We start from the raw sequence: 9,847 nt of genomic DNA, 5'->3' as shown, positions 1-9,847 counted from the left end.
TTTTCATTACATGGCTTTACGAAGGACTCTGACTGCATATTTTATTTTAATGAAATTAAAAATCTTATTTATTCTGTAAGGTAAAGGCGATCTAAATATCGTGTACTATTTTTTTTTCTGTGGCGTGGATGCTATTTTGCCAATGCGAGAATAAAATAGATAACTACAAAGAGAAATGATTGCCTAATTTGAATTTCAAAAACTGTTCATTTAATGCTTAGATAAACACTTTCAAACTTGCACGTGTAATTAACTACTCTCTAAGAAGACCAATCTTATCACCAAACGGGACGTTCATGTTACCTGGCCAGTGGCTAATTACGGTACACCAGTGTAATTATGTCGGATTACTCTGGTGAAATCATAAAGTAATTATCTAGTTCTGTTGACAAAAAAGCGCCGGAATTCAGAATGTACAGTGGTCGGAATATACAGTGTTTTATTCTATATAAATTATAAAGATTTTTGGGGGAATAAAATACGAGGTCGGAAAGTCCAGTGTGCCGGATTGCACAGTTGTCGGATTGGACAGTGGGTACTGTACATAGAAACCTACTACAGGAGAGATAGCACATATAGTTATAATACAGAGAGCACTGAATTTTTGTGGCACCTTATTTTCCCAAGACATTTATTTGGTATAAAAAAGGGAAAAAATTTTTTTTCACAAGTTTGGTTTTATTGTATATATAATCTTTTCTCATACAAATAACAGGTTTATGATAATAAAACCTTTAGGGGGTATACTGATCTTTGTAATTTTGTCTTTGGTACCTTTTCTTTATACGGAACAGTAGTATGTGTTCTTTACGCATGCACAGCTTCTAGCATCAGATACCATTTTTAGGTCACCTGAGTAAACTCAGGTGACCTATTGCTATCCGTTTTCGTTCGTCGTCGTACGTCGTTCGTCGGTCGTAAACTTTTGAACATTTTTAGCTTCTTCTCTGGAACCGCTCAACCAATTTCAACCAAATTCAGCATATAGTATCTATGGGTGAAGGGGAACAAAAATTGTGAATTTCATGGTCCCTGCCCCCCTGGGGCCTGAGGGGTGGGGCTAAAACCACCAAAATTAATGCAATCTTTAAAAATCTTCTTCTTTACTCCTGGACATCAAGCAGTCAAACTGTTGGCATCATTGTAATGAGCATTGAGTCCTCTACCAAAATTGTGAAATTCATGGCCCCAGGGTCAGGGGTTCTGGTGCTAGGGCGGGCTATATAGATCATATAATGAAAGTGCATTATTTCTTTGAAAATCTTCTTCTCTGCTCCTGGGTATTAAATAAAATAACTAAGTATATAGTTATGATGAGTAAGAGTGCCTCTTCTAAAATTGTGAAATTCATGGCCCCAGGGGCAGGGGTTCTGGTGTAAGGGCAGGGCTCTATTGATTTTATAGTGAAAATGCATTAATTCATTGAAAATCTTCTTCTCTGCTACTGGGTATTAAATTCAGTAACTAAGTACATAGTTAGGATGAACAAGAGTGCCTCTTCCAAAATTGTGAATTTCATGGCCCCTGGATCAGGGGTTCTGGTGTTAGGGCTGGGCTCTATTATATAGTGAAAATGCATTAATTCTTTGAAAATCTTCTTCTCTGCTCCTGGGTGTTAAATTCAGTAACTAGTAAATAGTTATGATGAGCAAGAGTGCCTCTTCCAAAATTGTGAATTTCATGGCCCCAGGGGCAGGGGTTCTGGTGTTAGGGCGGGGCTCTATCGACTATATAGTGAAAATGCATTATTTCTTTGAAAATCTTCTCCTCTGCTCCTGGGATTAAGGTGATAAACTAAGTACATAGTTATGATGAGGAGGTGGGCCTCTTCCAGAATTGTGAAAGCCACGGCCCCTGGGTCAGGGGTTCTGGTGTTAGGGCAGGGCTCTATTGATTATATAGTGATTATATAGTGAAAATGCTTTAATTCTTTGAAAATCTTCTTCTCTGCTCCTGGGTATTATTTAAACAAACTAAGTGCATGGTTATTATGCATAAGGATGCCTTTTCAAAAATTGTGAATTTCATGGCCCCAGGGTCAGGGGTTCTGGTGTTAGGGCGGGGCTCTATTGATTATATAGTGAAAATGCATTGATTCATTGAAAATCTTCTTCTCTGCTACTGGAGACTATTTAAACAAACTAAGTGCATGGTTATGATGCATAAGGATGCCTTTTCCAAAACTGTGAATTTCATGGCCCCAGGGTCAGGGGTTCTGATGTAAGGGCAGGGCTCTATTGATTATATAGTGAAAATGCATTGATTCTTTGAAAATCTTCTTCTCTGCTACTGGAGATTATTTAAACAAACTAAGTGCATGATTATGATAGACAAGGATGCCTCTTCCAAAATTTTTAAATATATTGCCTCAGTTTTTGGGGTTCTTGAGGAGGGGGGGGGGGGGCTCTATTGATTATATAGTGAAAAAGCATTAATTCTATTAATTAATCATTAATTAATCCTGTCAGCTCCTTAGTGTTGAGCTGATAAATAAATTGCTTAGCTATGATGAAAATGGGAGCTTCGAACAGAATTTTTAAATCTTGTGGTCCTAGGGTCAGGGGTTCTGGCATAACGAGGGAGGGGGGGGGGGGGGGGCTTTTGATAATATAGTGGAAAAGTGTTAATTCTTTGAAGTCCATAGTAATGATGATGAGGGTAACTCTTCCAAATCTGTAAATTTCTTGACCCTTGGTCTTGGGTTCTGGTGTTAGGGTAAGGCTTTGTTGAATCTGTAGTGAAAATGCATTGTACCTGTGAAATTCTTCTCTGCTTCTGGGCATATCGGAAGCAAACTGAGTAAAAGTTTAAATGATATGAGTAAGTGTATTTCTACCAGATTTTTAAACATCTGGACCATTCGTCTAAGCATTCTGGTCCTGGGCAGGGCTCTATTAATTTGTATTCTACTGAGAGAAGTTATTCCCCTTTTCCATTCACCTTTGATAATTAATCACTGTAAATAATGTATTTGAAAGGTTAATAGAATAAGATAATTATGCAAGAATGTTTATCGTATAATTAAAAAAGTACTTTCTTAGTTTTAATAATCAGGTAGACCTGTAAGTAATAGATAAATAAAAATGAGACAAAAAAACTTATCTTATTAAAAGTTCTTCAAAGACCATAAGAGAGGTCAATGCTAGAGATCTTAATATGGGTTTAAAAATAGTACAGAAGCACTAATAGTTTGTTAATAGTCTGCATGGTGATAGTGTTAAGTGGGGGACAGATTAGAACTCAATTTCTGAGTTGATAGTGAATACTAGACTAATTATTTTGTTGATCCTGATCTTCCTACTTCTCTTGTTTTTGTTCCTCTGCTCTGCCTCTGGGTATTAAGTACTCAAAGTAAGCATGCTAACCGTATAGTTATGATGAGCAATAGTGCCTCTTTCAAAATTGTGAATTACATGGCCTCTGGTGCAAAATACAAACCAAATTCAATTGTTGGAAAGTTGTTACGCGATACTCAGGTGACCTATAAGGCCCGTGGGCCTCTTGTTATCGATATGCTAAGGAATTCCCCAAGAAAATAAGTGAGTTGTTTGGTGTTTTACAAATTGAAAAACACTCAGATTTAATTTGAATAATTTGTCTTAAATGCCAGTCCATGAATGCATTCCAGTCTGTTACTTGAACATTTTAAACGTGAAAGGGTCTATGATTCACAGCAGCACTAGTGGTGCACTACCACAGCAGCTCTGGTTTTGTTGATAACACATCATTAATACTTTAAAATTTTGGACGGATGTACTCTGGCTAAATTAACACAAATACTAGTCTAGCTAGCTTAATAGTGAATAACACGTTATTGTAGGAGTGATTTACATACAATTGTCTTGTGTCTACAAATTGTTTAATTTATCTGTACCTAATATTTGTTGTTCATTATAATAACTTCAATTCACTCATATTGTGTATGATAAGGCCAAATAAAAAAATATGTGTGGTTCCGGTTACCCGACCGTCCCTATTTTATACCCCCCGACCCTAAACTTTTTTTGACAATTTTCATATTTTTTCCGGAATTTTCCCCAATTTCCATCAATGGCTTCGGTTTAAGTTTTAGTTTCAGCAATGACAGCCTCCTTGCACAACATAGTGCAAGTGTTTATTAGTGTTAAATCCAAAGCAAGCTAGCATGTAGGTGTCCCCTACCAATACTGACTAGTATTTTATCACACCACATCTAAATGTCATTTGCAAAGTAGTGATAAGCATTATTTAGAATAATTAAGAAAATCATTTTGTAAAAAAAAAAAAAAAAAAAAAAAAAAAAAAAAAAATCCCTACCTACCTACCCTAATTTTTTTGGAGGTGTAACCGGAACCACACATATTTTTTTGTTTGGCCTAACAATTAGCAATTGTCTTTGAATGTTTATATGAATATTTAGATGGCATCAAGACCTAAGCAGAAGAGAGCATCTAATCCTGCTCCACCACCTCCTATGCTAACAGTTACCCCTACCATCCCATCAACTTTGTTTCGAGTCTCTATACCAAGCTCCATCACAACCATGCCTTCCTCATCACAAATATTGAACACCTGTGGTGGACACTTGAATTGCAGTAATCTTACCTAGCTAAGCTAAAGGAAATGATTGGCTCTCTGATCAAAGACACTTAATCCCCTACAAACCAGATACCAACTGCCAACCCCCGGCCATCCCGGTCATATCAGTAGTTCAAAATATCTGACGTTTTCCATTTCTTTTCAGGATTTTGATATTTGACGTACCAGGAAAACTTCAGAACCGACGCCATAATGAAAAGTGGAAATTCGCCACCTCCAACCGGAGGCGGCATTTTCGGGTCGATTTTCGATACATGCAAACCGATTTAAATGTCTAACTCACATCTTGTCAACATTACAATGCTTCTAGTACTTACCAATATCGCTTTTATTGTTCCTTTGTTATACATTTGGTGAAAACATTTTATCAGACTGTCAAGCTTTGTTTAGACTGTCAAGCTTTGTTTTGATTTCGTGTATTTTAAAATCTCGTGAGACCTGTATCGAAATGTGAAAAATGCCAGGAAAACGTAAGGTATTTCAGACTATCATATAAGTTGCAGCAATCTGAGCCGCAGTCATCTGTATTACAGTTCATAACTGGAGATACACCAGCTTCAGGTGTGTGTGCTACACATAGGTATAATAGCAAAATCTGGTGGAATTAGGGGTTGACCCTAAAACAAAAGCAAAAATATTGGCTGAGGAATTTGTTAAATTCCCAACTCTTCTTCCAAAACCTCAACATGTGCAAGATCAAGACTCTAAATTTCACACAGTTGAGAAGGAGGGGCTAATGATGTTTGTCATCGCTAATGATGCAACAAAAATAAGGTCAATTAATAAATGGCTTGATCTGAAGTCAGCAACTTACTGCATAAATGACATATGCATAAATCGTACAGGATATTGCAAGTCTTGTGGGGATGATGCTGCCCTGGAATATGATGAAAAGCTTTGCCAATGGGCTGTAGCCTCCTGTCCCTGGAATCAGAAAAACTCGGAACTACTCCAGGATGTTATGGTTCTAGGGCTTAAGAACATGTCTAAGCTCAAAGCCCTTTCATTCAACTCAATCCTGATACATGTACCAGCACTGTTTCATCTTTAATAATAAGGGATTCTGTCCCAAGGGTACCAATTGCCCTTACCTACACATTTGCTAAAATTGTACAGGAAAACATCGAGAACCACCTGCATTAAATCTAAGGCAGGACAAAATAACTCCAACTCTAAACCATTTACCACTGACACTGTTCAAAAACTCCAGCCTACCTAATGCTATTAGCACACATACATATATCCAAGGCACATTACAATTTTGCCTATCTAAAAACATCCCATCTTTGAAAGTTAAAGAACATTTCCCTAAAAAGGAAATTGTACTTGAAATTCAAGCCAATCATGTGGTTGGACCTTTTGATTCTCCTCCATTCAAAAATATGCAAGTGTCACCTCTTGGACTTGTACATGTACGGAACCTAAAAGGCAACCAAACGAATTCCATCTAATACACCATAAGGATCTTCCATCTACGATAAAATCCCACTTGAACTCTGCACCATTCACTATCAATACATTCAGGATGCAATAAATTTTGGTTGAGGTTCTGTTGGCTAAGACAGATTTGGAAAATGTGTACAAACATGTCCCAATTCACAGGGACGATTTTGAACTTTTGGACTTTTGTTATAGATGGTAAATTTACCTACGGCAAAACCCTCCCATTTGGATTAAGTTATGCCTTCAACCTATTGCAGAAATTTAACACATCCCTACCTTGGATTCTTCAAAACAATTATCAGTCAAACATTTTCATATACTTCCCTCCTTTTTCCCTCATGGACTAACCTGCACCTCAGAAACTTTGCGCTTTTTTATGGATCCCAGTAACAGCGTATGGCTGCATGTATTTTTGGTATCTAAATGGGAATTTTTGCCCGTTTGATACTTCATGGCAAGAACTTCATATATCAGTTTGGGAATTCTTTCTCTTCTGCATCCTTGCCAATAAAACCTGGGGATCAACTTTATAAAATACAACTACTGTTCTTTATTCTGACAATATTGCTGTTGAGCATGTTATTAACAAATTAACATCAAAACACTCCAATTTAACGAAACTCATAGGATGCCTTATGGTAACAGCCCTTACCTACAACATTCACTTTCATGTGGAATGTATTCCTATACTGCATAACACTGCTGCTGATCTTTTAACTCAGTTACAGATTCAAAAGGTCAAAGCCTCCTTTTCGGAGATGGACCGCTGAAGTACTTCAGTTCCACAAATATCTCTGCATCTCTGAGCAGCACAGCAAATTTTCTGATCAGCAAACATTGCCACAAGATTCACTGAATTCATACAATACTCATTAGAAAGACTTCATTAAATGGTATATTCATCCAAACGAGGATCCACTTCCACCATCACTGGACCATTTACTTGTATACATTGCAAACTTCTACCATCAAATTTAGTAGCCAGTACAACCAAAACCCATATTTCTGCTTTTGAGATTTACCTTTAAACTAGGAAACTATCAAGACTTAACATTTTCTAATTAAAAACAACTCCCATACTTCAACGAACCCAATCTTTCTGGTGAAGCCAAACTGCCCATCACACATTCAATTTTGACAAAATTAATTCATATGTTTTACCCTGTATTTCAAACTTGGCATATACATGTATTAGAATAATGCTTCATTCAATGCTCCTTTTGGCATTTTATGCATTCCTTCGGATAGGAGAAATGACCAAAACAGGCAGTGTAAAACAGCACTATATCCTTGCTTAACATTTAACATTTATAACAAAATTGCATTGAACTGACAATCCCCCACTTCAAACATTCTAATAAATCTGCCATCTTACAAATTCCACAGAACCCCAATGAACTGTTATGTCCTTATGTGGCGTGTAAAAAAATTGATTCATCTTTACAAACCCACCAATCTCCTAATTGCTAATGAAGCTTTTTTTCATTCATTGACAGCAAACCTGAGTATCACATGTCACCAAGTTTTTTTTACAGAACATCTGCAGTTAACCCTGTCTGTGTACAGGGCCCAGGAATCTTTACCAGGCTCACAGCTTTCACAAAGGGCTGCTAAAGTGGCAGCAGAGTCCAGTTCGTCAGATATTCAAATCCAGTGTATGGAACATTGGAAGTTGACGTCATTTAAAAAGTACATTAAGATTCCATTTCTAAAACTGTAATCTACATGTAGATCATCACCAAGTCTTTATACCTCTCCCTGTGGATTCATCAAGATACATTGTAAGAGCTTCTTGTCCTTGTGCATTAGTGTATATCATTAATAAGTCTGCATTTCCTTTTTGACAATAGATCAGGAGCTGCTTGTCACATTTTCTTTCTATATACACTCCTTTTTTTTAATTACCATAATGATCACTTAATAGCATAAGAATGTAAACACTTCTACAAGCATATCATATTCCTTGTGTCTTTCATAACTTGAAACAGACCATCTATTTTGAGCTAAATAGCTCTTATCAACAGTAATGCTAGTAGTTTCAATCATCATTTTCTTGAAGGTGTGAAACATACAGTCAGGGGTGTGCAATTAGCATTGCCAAACGCCTGGGGCTACCATTTTTTGGGGTTGGGCTAGTGGTTTTCTGCATGCAGGTAGCCCCTTGGGCTAGTAAAAATTAAAAATACCAATGTAATATATGAAAATCACTACCGGTATTATCACTCATTTTTTGCTTTAAAATTCCCAACCAATGAAAAGTTTCCAGGCAGCATGCTCCAACTGTTTGTAAATCTCCATAATCTTATCCATTTTGCAGCACTTCCTCCTGACTTATTTACTTCCAAAAACAGTCGTTTTTTTTCTAATCCAAATTTCCTCCATTCATGTGTTTATGGTAAATAAAGGCAGATATCTCATTTAATTACTTATGATCACTCAATCAACTGAAAGATAAGCATTATGTGATTTACGTAAAATATATTTCCAGTGTTTTTAATAATTTAAGATGAAAAAAAATGATTTCACTTCACTTTAGATGAACTAGTGCAGAAAAAGGAAAAATAATTTATTTAAATTCATTTTTATTTTCTATCATAATAATTAATTTATACATGATTCGATTTTACTAGTGAGAATTAAACTTTAATAAAAAAAAAAAAAAAAAAGACATTAAAACCCTGACTTTTTCAACAATAATCTATTTTTTTTTAATATTAGTAATTGTTACCCCCACCCCCTTACATTTGGGTTAGTAACTTTTTACTTGGGGCAAGTAACTTTATTGCTGCCACTAGCCCGTGGGCTAGTACTTGATTTTTTTAATTGCACCCCCTGATACAGTAGTTGGCCATAATTTAGTTCTCAAAATGGACGCATATGTTTCCATGACTGGGTTGGCATTATTTTGTCTCTTAGTTAACCAATAAATTAAAAAATCCCAACTTTCTGCATCTGGATAAAAGACCCATATTAATCTTGATTTTAAATTTAGTTTCTAAATTTTAATTGCCTTTTGTTTGTTGATAATCATCTGGACATCTGCTAACAAAAAGGGGTCAATGTGGAAAAGATTTGTTTGTTTGCATGATGTTTAACACCCTTCTCGAGAATTTTTCACTCATATGGAGACGCCACCACTTGCTGGTGGAGGGCTGCAAATTTAGACCTATACTCGACACTCAGGGCCATTGCGCATTAAGGGATCTTTTTCGTGCCGCACCTACTGCAACATGGGACCTCGATTTATATGGTCTCATCCGAAGGACCAGTCTCCAAAAATTTCAAACATCACTGGACTTATTCATAGGACTGTAAATAAATTAATTAAATGAATGAAAGAAAGGGGAAACAAAGAAAACTTCTAAGAACTGGCAGGCGGAGAAAAACTGATGACAGAGCCAATCATCAATTTTTAGGATGGTCCTGAATAACTGAAGACAGACCTTGGAAGACCTCATAAATAAATTTAGCAACACATCTTTTGAAAATATTTCTTCAAGGACTGCTAGAAGAAGATTATTTGAAAATATTTATAAAAGACATGTTGTTTCTAATCACAATTAGGAGAGATTAGATAAGTCGTAATGCCACGAAGGCCCCCACAGGTAGCCAAAATTTCAAATGCCATATTTAGTTTTAAATTTGTATTAGAACTTGACCTGTATTTTCTGGTAAAATACCTGCACATGCAATTTCAACCTTATACATACATCCCTACAAAAGTTAGAAAGCGGAAAATGAAATTTTTCTATTTTTTATCTAAGTTAAAGAGGGATAACTCTGTCAAAAATCATTGGACCATGGAAATTGGAACTTGACCTGTATT

Source organism: Saccostrea echinata, unplaced genomic scaffold (assembly GCF_033153115.1).
Source record: "Saccostrea echinata isolate AGI-Se365-2 ecotype Australia unplaced genomic scaffold, CSIRO_AGI_Sech_v1 ptg000030l, whole genome shotgun sequence".
Classification (NCBI taxonomy): Eukaryota; Metazoa; Mollusca; class Bivalvia; order Ostreida; family Ostreidae; genus Saccostrea; species Saccostrea echinata.
Note: the sequence above shows the minus strand (reverse complement) of the source record.